We start from the raw sequence: 9121 nt of genomic DNA, 5'->3' as shown, positions 1-9121 counted from the left end.
TTTATTTTTTGGCGCATTTATTTGCTTCATCTTCATTGATTTTCCTGAGGCTGCAGAGTCCTCAGATCTGTTTAAGGGCACTGTTTTTAGTTGCAGCCTTAGTTAGATACCATGGAAATATTAGTTTGGTCAACGGGATATAACATACCCCCTGCCAAGAATCAGGATCATTTCAACCTACTTCGAGTAAAAAAAAAATTTGCCCTAGTAACTTGTAACAGTGCTTATGGTACAACTTTGGAAGATATCAAATTTTACATTCGATTTGTTGTGGAATATTGTACCTTCATACGAGCACAATCAAATAAACATTTACATTAGTAAAGGATCTTATGTGGAACTTGGATTCTCTCATGTCTATTCAAGTAATAATATTACATCACTTACACAACAATTTTGATCCCCAATGATCAATACAGGAGGGTTTTATTTCATGGTGATTCTGTTTATACTGAGAATTTCATGATTCATTTGTTGTGTCTTCTATATTCATAACAATTCTTCTTCTTTTTATTATTATTGTAATTATAGTAATTAAATTAGGTTTGTTTGGTTCAGCAGAATCTTTGACCAATTATTTGACCATTTGGGCCATATTTGATTTAGTTTTCTGAACACAATTTTCATCAAGTCCTTACTTTTTTAAAGAAACGAGTTCAAGTTCAAGCGTGTGTGTAAATACTAATTAAGAAGAAAAAAAAAATTAAAAAAAATAAAATTCAAGAAAACAAAAGCATTTTTTAAAAGAAAAAAAAAAAAAGATTTGGATAATTGTAGAAAGAAAGGTATTTACATTATAGTGACCTTAAAAATTATAAGTTTGGTAGCAAAAGTCGCACCATTTCTCTCTCATTGCTTCTTTAAGATTTCTTTTCATTTCCTTTTCTAGCCTTTCTTGAACTTTGCAGTGCCACCTACAAGGTCTCAGTGAGCTTGTTGTAATGGTGCTTTACTGAATGACTGTCAAATACGCGCCAGAGCAGAGAAAAGGTGAAAAAGCTATTACAACAACTAATTTGCCTGCTTTTCATTTCAAATTGTTGACCAATTAATATTGTTATTATGCAAAGCTTTTTATCATTTTCCCAAATATATATATATATTTATATATATCTCATCTTAGAATAATTGACCCTCTGGCCTCTGCCAGAAAAAGAATGGCATGTTTGATTTGGTTTTCTAAGGGCTTGTTTGAGAGATGTTATTACTTCGTGTTTTGTGTTGCGGGTGGTGTATTGGTGGCGTACTGATAGAAAAATATTGCAATGCTTTTGGTAACTTTTGTCATTCAAAAACAATTGTTGGCGGTCTTTTTCTTAACTAGCCATTTTATTACTTAATATTGCGATGCTTTTTTATCAAATATATATATATTTTTTTTTATTTTCAAAAATTTTACATCAAAGTTTAGATTAGCAAACAAGCTTCCAATCACCATTCAACACACCACACAATAAAACAGAAATATGAAATAAAAACGGTTGCTAAAATGATATAAAACACTTAGAAAATGTAAAATTATTTTTAGAGAATTATAAAATATTGTTCTTTAAAAGCGAAGTCTATTTGGCTTGTAATTCTGAAAACAGTTGTCTAAGATCATTTCTAATATAAAATGCTATTTTTGCATGCCAAATCTATATTTTGAGAAAAGTTACAATATTAAAATGCTATATTTTAACAATTCTGCTTCAATGGTACATTTCATCCAAAATGTCATTTTTTTTATACGACAACCATTCTTTTTCAACTACCATTCACAATTACCAATTTTGTTGTGAGTGTTTATATTTTATTTAGTTTATTTGCCTTATTAAAAATAAATAAAATATAAATGATATATTTGATTATATTATTAGTAACCCTAAATCAAAAAAAAAAAATTAATTTTAGAGCAAAACTTGCCCTCTCAGCCTCCCCAGTCGCCTCCATCTCTATTCTTGTTCTGACTCTAAACTTGCCCTAATAATGTACATTTGGTAGACATATGAAAAGATTAATAAATCATATTTATTTTTTCATGCCAACTTAAAAAAATGTTGATCTTTTCAGTTATTGTAGTGTGATGTACTTGTGCATATTTATGTGATATTTTTTTATCTTTCAAAAAATATATATATACATTTAAATTATATATATTTAGTTGGATGATGCATATTTTATACAAACAGTGCTGGAAAAATAAAATAAAAAATACATATCTTATATAAATACGGAGTAAATTTTTTTTATTTTATTTTAAAGCACTTGTATGGATAAGTTTACATTTCACAATTTTTGTAAATTATTCTGCGATGAGTTTATGATTAATGATTATGATACGGGACTAATAATTAATTATGTGCCTATGTATCTCTCTCTCTCCTAAACAACAAAATGCATTCTCTCTCTACAACTGCAAACTACAAAATCTACAAGAATCAGAAGTTCAAAACCCATATATTTCAGTTTGGCAGAGGCAATAGTATAAGCTATATTTTGTGTTATATTTGGTAAAATATTTGATAAAATTATATTTTGGCAGCCCATTTAATAGGAGAGCCCGTGTTAAACTCACCTGCTATATTTTGAAATTGACAGCCCATTTGACAGTCCATTGGAGTTACTCTAATAACTCAAAAAATAGAAAATAATTTTTAGAAAACTATAAAATAAATTTCCATAAAAACAGTCATTTATAATTGAGTTTTTAAAAGACTGAACCAAGTAGAATGTTTTTAAATTTTTTTAATTTTCACTTCTTTGAAAACAGGTCGAAGAACCCAAGCAGACCCCAACATTTTTCATAATATTGTCAATCATTTTTTTATATTTTATATTATTTATAAATTTTAAACTTTAAAAAAAGAATTAAAGCAAACTCACCCGCACTTATTTAGACAATGATGAGTTTATGACACAAATTTTTGGTTGGAGGAGATATTTATTAATAGGATTTGGTGGGTATGATAAGCAATAAAGGCATATGATACCACATTAAAGCCAAATGCTGCAAATTCTGATTGTTCAGAGACCGTCCAACATGTTTCCTCCATAGGGGAATATCATTACCATGTATTATATTTATTGCATTATGCACACCCACCACACGTACTTACCATATAATTAATTTATTAAACTATGTATGTTTATTCTACAAATTTGAAACTTAACAAAATAAATACTTAGAATCTTTTACTCTTATATGATATCAATAATATATAGCAGCTCATGTGTGCAAACAATTTAGTATCTTCTACTACTTTATATAAATTTTTAATTGTGTAACATTTGGGTGGGATAAATTTTCTAATCATTAATTTATTACTCCTTCGTTTTGCTTGATTATCGTGATATGTTTCACGAAGAATAACAAAATAAGACAAGATTAATAGTCATTGTCTTATGTGGAGAAATTATATATATATTACATTTTTCTAATCTCATTTTAAACTGATATTCGTATTATATATAATGTGATTATTAGTCTTTAAAAATTTTAACTCATAAAATTTAATTTTCTCAATTGTATGTGAGACTCGTTTCATGATGGAATATAGAGGTACTCTCTAAAGATACACGGTTTTAGACAAAAATAAAAAGTATATTCATAAACGTTTAATCTTAACTTACAACTTTTTATTTGGAAAGTTGAAGACATATATATTACTCGTAAAAAGTTGGTGTTACTACTCATCATACTTTACTCTGTCCATTACATACACTTAAAAATATATGAGCTTTAAAAATAACCTGACAAATTATAATAAAAAAGAAAAATCCTTAGCAAAATGACAAAAACAAAGAAGAATAACCAAATTGCAAGTAAAGTGGTTAATACATATTATGGATGATTTCATATTGGATCACATAAATATATTTATTAATTATTTTTCTTTCATCGCTTAACTGACTTGGTTTTTTAAGTTGATTATTACCAATCATTGATTAAACTAGCATTTATAAAAATAATGTAATGACTCGGTCATTTTCCTTCTTTTCCATTCTCTCAAATTTTACAAATAAATTTTTTTTTCCGTTGATTTTTTTTTTTTTTCTGAGTTTTCTTTTTCCGTCATTTTTCACTGTCTTTTCATTTGAGTAACCTATTGGGTTGTGCTCGGATTTGATTCTAACCTTTCATGCATTCATTTTACTTGATTTCTATGTAATCCACATTTTTACTTTTGTAGAAAAATATGCTAGATGTTTACTTTTGCCCGTAGGGGTATAAATATAAAGATTCTTAAAAATTATTTTATTTACTTGGGGTATTTTTCGTAATTATCTTTTAATAAAATTTTGTATTTAAGATTCTTTTAAATGTATCTTTTGAATGTCATTTCATTTTGGGCTTTCTCAGAAATTCACTTTTTGAGTTTTTCAGTGGGGGGTATTTGTGTAATTATGAAAAGTTTTCAGAAAAATTTCTCGTTTTGGGTTCAAACTTTCATGAGGGGTTTATTTTCACTTTTTACTGACTTTAGCACTTCCAGAATATTTTTAGGATTTTTATTTCATTTATTTTGAATTTTCGAACCCCGTTAGTTGTCAATCTTATCCGGTGCATATGTCTTCGCTCGGGACTCGACTTTTGACCCCGTTTCTTCCATTGACCTTAGAATTCCATTTTGAAACTTTTTCGTTCACGGATCATCGGCATTTGAGCGCGTTTTCATTGATATCACTTTTTGGACCCAGACGGGGCCTATTTGGGACACCTTTTTGACCTATTTAGGATTAGCGGATAAGAGAGAAAGCATCTCTAACTTTTTATTTCATAAAGTAGCAGCCACTAGCCTCCATTGAAGAACCTTAGAGCTGCCCCTTCTCTTTCCTCTTTTCATCTATTTCATCTTTGATTTTCATCTTCGCGGTTTATACTTTTTTATCTCTTCAACGACGCAGTCATTTCTATCCGATCGGCTTCCAATTTGCAGCACTTTGATTTTTGGGCTGAGAGTTCAAGCTTGGATTTGGGTCTTCTCACTTAAGGATTCTTGCTCTCCTTATTGTCTCCATCAAAAGCCCGAAGTTTCGTCGCATTTTGTAGAGTTTGATTTTGGTGGGATTTGAAATTTTCATCTCAAGTGAGGTAAGAGGTGTTTCATATTTATAATCTTAGTGTTTTACATATTTTTTGAGGTTTATATAACTTATATGCATGTTTAAAGTTTAAATCTAGAAATAGTTTTTATTTTAATTAAATGATGATTTAATTTTATAGTTGAAACATGCTTAGATTTAATTAAGATTATGATTTTTGGAAAGCCCATGACTTGTAATTCAACATATATTATTTTTGAAATTTTTGGATAACTTTTGAAATCTAGAGATTTTTAATTAATTAAGTTAATTAAAAATTAATTAAGTATTTTAATGGCTTAATTAGACTTTTGATTTGATATTTGAGTTATTCATGATATGTTGATTATTATGTGTTAATTTCATGTCATTTAATTGGTAATATTTTGCAATCTAGAGAAATTAATTAATTTTTGTTTAATTTGTTTCCATTTAATTAATTTATGATTTATTTGCATCTTTGATGATTTGAAGACCTATTATATTACATGATTTGATATTTGAGTTATTCATGGTATGTTGCTTATTATGTGTTAATTTCATGTTGTTTTGTGATATTTTATGACCTAGAGAAATTAATTAATTTTTATTTAATTAGTTTTCATTTAATGAAATTATGATTTATTTGCACCTTTGATGTCTTCAAGGTTTATTATATTATATGTAATGATAATTGAGGACTTATGGCATGTCTTGTGTGTTCCTACATCTTGATTGTGTGTGATATTTGATTATGTGCATTTAGTATATGCGTATATACTTGTGATACACAACTTGTTGATTTTGGAAGGCTCGTAGGGACGTAAGTTTATGTGATGGCTAGGGTTCGGCTCTAGTACGAGGACACGGTCTCTCTTAGTCATAAGTGCGCACTAGGTAGCTCCTTGAAGGTCGTAATTACCCAGAACGGCTTACTCGATCTTGTGACTGCATGTCCTTATCCTTCCACTTGTTTGATTTCGCATTTCAAATTCCAAACTGTTTACTTTGTGAATTTATATTTTGTTATTTGACATTTGATGTTCAATGTTGTTTAGTTGCTTATATATTTTGGTTTATGATGTGGATGTTCTAATGTAGTTTAGGATGATCCCTTAGTCTTACCTTGGACATAGACGTTAGGTGGCATGAACCATATGGATTGATTTATATCAATTTATAAGGACTTGCAAAACTTTAGATTATACACATGTTCATTTTCTATGAGTAAACTTGTTTATTCTCTCTTATTGTTAGGACATTTTTCAGGTAAAGAACCTTACTTTTGGGATGTACAACATCCTTGAGCTTGCTTATGGCTTGATGAGATTGGAGTATTTCCATTCATGTACTTGCTAGCATGATTTTGCTTTATTTTAGGTTAAATATGTCAAAACTTGTAACTTCTATTTGGGATATGTAATAAGTACCTAAATGCATCATTTAAGACTTATTTGACACGTATGTGATGAGGCCAAGGGCCAAGAACCTCATGCTTTACTTTTATGCTATTTGATATTATGCTTAAAAATGAGAAAAAAATGGAAAATGCAAAACTTTAGCATGACAATTTCAGATTGGATGGTGGGAATTGTGTTTTATCATTTTTCATAGTATTCTTATATCATGTATGATGTGTGGCCATGAGCCAAACAATTCTTTGAATGCATCAATGATGGTTGACTTCAAATTTTGCTTAAAAAGGCCATTTTTCATGATTTTAGGACTTAAACATGTCGTATTTTGCATATGGTGTATTTTGATGTCATGGGTCATTGAGACGCATTTTATTATGTATATTATGTTTGCGAAAATGTTTACTTTGTACAAAATATCATGGTTGTATGTTGTGGTTGATGGTAGGCTTCAAATTTCCCATTCTCCATTTTTAAGGTTTAATAGGTCGAATTTTGCATTGGGCATAATTGGGGGTCATGGACCATTCCTGCATACTTTAAAATACTTATTACGTTTGCGTCCATAATCGTTTTAGCCCACAGCTTCATATTTAGTTATTTGAACACTCGGTTGCTCTAATTTTTACATTTTTCGCAAAATCTGGTTTAGGGGCATTTTGAAAATTTTCCTTTGAAAATAAATTCCGGTCTTGACATGGACACTTAGAAAATGTGATTTTAGGGGGGATTTCTTCACAACTTTTTTTAAAAAAATGTCGTCTCGGCCTCCAAAACCCTGTGTCAAATCTGATTTCCTGGTGCGCACTTCTTCAAGAAAAAAAGTGTGATCTTGAGGGTATTTTGGGGATTTTACGTCAAAAATAAAATTTTCTTTCGAAATGGTTAGTTTGAAAAAATTATTTTTAGGGGTTTTTTTTTTTTTTTTTTTTTTTTTTTTTTGTGTTTTCCAAAAAAGGTCATTTCGAGGTCCAAAATCACGTTTGAAGTCTGAATTTTCTAGGCACATAAAAGGTTGCAGCAACCCCTTTGGCTGCCGCGACGTCGATTTTTCGTCGGGTCTTTTCTCCCTCGTCCGGACTCTGTTTTGGGTGAACTTTTTTTTTAACTTCGTTAATTTTGCGCCGTTTATCCAATGGTGTGCTCAGTAGCACCCAAAACTTTTTGAAAATTATGATTTTTCCCCTAGGGCTAAATTTGTCCATTTTTAAAACTTCGTTTTCGCATTTTTGTTTTCTTTTAAGTTCCGTGGCTTCATGGGAAGCCATGTTTGTGTCTTAGGGATGACGTACATCTCTTGAGACTTTGTTTGCACGTGAAATGACCATTTTGCTCTTGGGGCATATTTGGTTTATTTTTACCTCTTGCATCTGCATTTGTTCTTGCTTCCGCTTCCGCATTCTGAATCTATTATCGGGTCAACTTTCAAGTCGCATTGACTTATCCGGGTTGTGAAAACTCAAAACGTCACAAATAGTAATAATAATAAATAAATGAGACCCCAATGAAGCTTAGAGCTGATTTGAGATTGCTTTTTAACCATTAAAAATGTACTTTTATTTTAAAAAATTGCATTAAGAAATCATATATTTTAAAACTGTGTTTTAAATAGATGTAAATTTTTTTATGGTAATTATATTGTTTTGGACAATTTAATCCCTCTTTACTTTTTATAATTAGGGGTAAAGTACATAGACATTCCATGAGGTTTGGTAAAAGAACACTCAGATAAAAGTTTGTCTATTTTGGGACAACCACACCCCCTTGCAAAATTTATCATCCAAACACAACCTTAAAACATGTGAAAGTTCTATTTTACCCTTCACTATTTTATTGATTTTAATTATAAAATATTAAAATACGTAAATGACCAAATTACCCTCAACACCCAATCAATCCAAAAACCCTACCACCACACCAAAATCCACAGCCACCACCATCCCCACCCCCAACCCACCGCCACCATCTCCACCCCTCACCACAAATCATCACCACCAATTAATTACAAAGCCAAACCAAAAAAAAAAAAGCAAGAGAGAGCAACTCATTTACAGAACAGTGAATCCATCACCATTGGATTTTTCTCCCTGGTCGTCTTTGGTTGCCGGTCGCCATCATCCAAAGCCGATTTCGCCGTCGCCACCATCCACAGCCGAGCCATGACATCACCGTCTTCAGCTTTGCATATTACTGAGCTCGCCGCCGCTTCCATCACAGCTGACATCATCAAAACTGAAGCTCTTCGCCGTCACCCTTATCTGCACCGCCATCGATTCATCTTTGCCATCGCCCATCACTGCCATCGCCCATTAGAGGAGGCAAAGTCGGCTTTAAAGCCAAGGACTATAATGGAGAACTCACATCCGCCAGATTCGTCCGGACCCACCTATTGAAGAAACCGGCAGCGTCTGTCCCCGTCGACGCAGCTCCGATTCTGCCTATATTTGACGCAATGACTCCCGGATCGTCCGTAACTTCAGTGCTTGCCCCTTGACCGGGAGGACCTCACAACACTTCACCTCCGATCTGCTTGTTTTCTTTATCGACGACGTCTTTGATCTGCCGCCGATCTGCTGGAAATGGTGGCCTTCTTTGAGTTACCGGCGGTGAAGAGAGAGTTGAGGAAACTCATAATCCCGCCGCCTTGTGTGTGTGTGTGTATA

The sequence above is a fragment of the Cornus florida genome, unplaced genomic scaffold (assembly GCF_030987335.1).
Source record: "Cornus florida cultivar Cherokee Brave unplaced genomic scaffold, ASM3098733v1 CherokeeBrave_3.0.0_Hap2_Chr10, whole genome shotgun sequence".
Lineage (NCBI taxonomy): Eukaryota > Viridiplantae > Streptophyta > Magnoliopsida > Cornales > Cornaceae > Cornus > Cornus florida.
The sequence above is the reverse complement of the archived record's forward strand: the minus strand, read 5'-3'. Positions refer to the sequence as shown.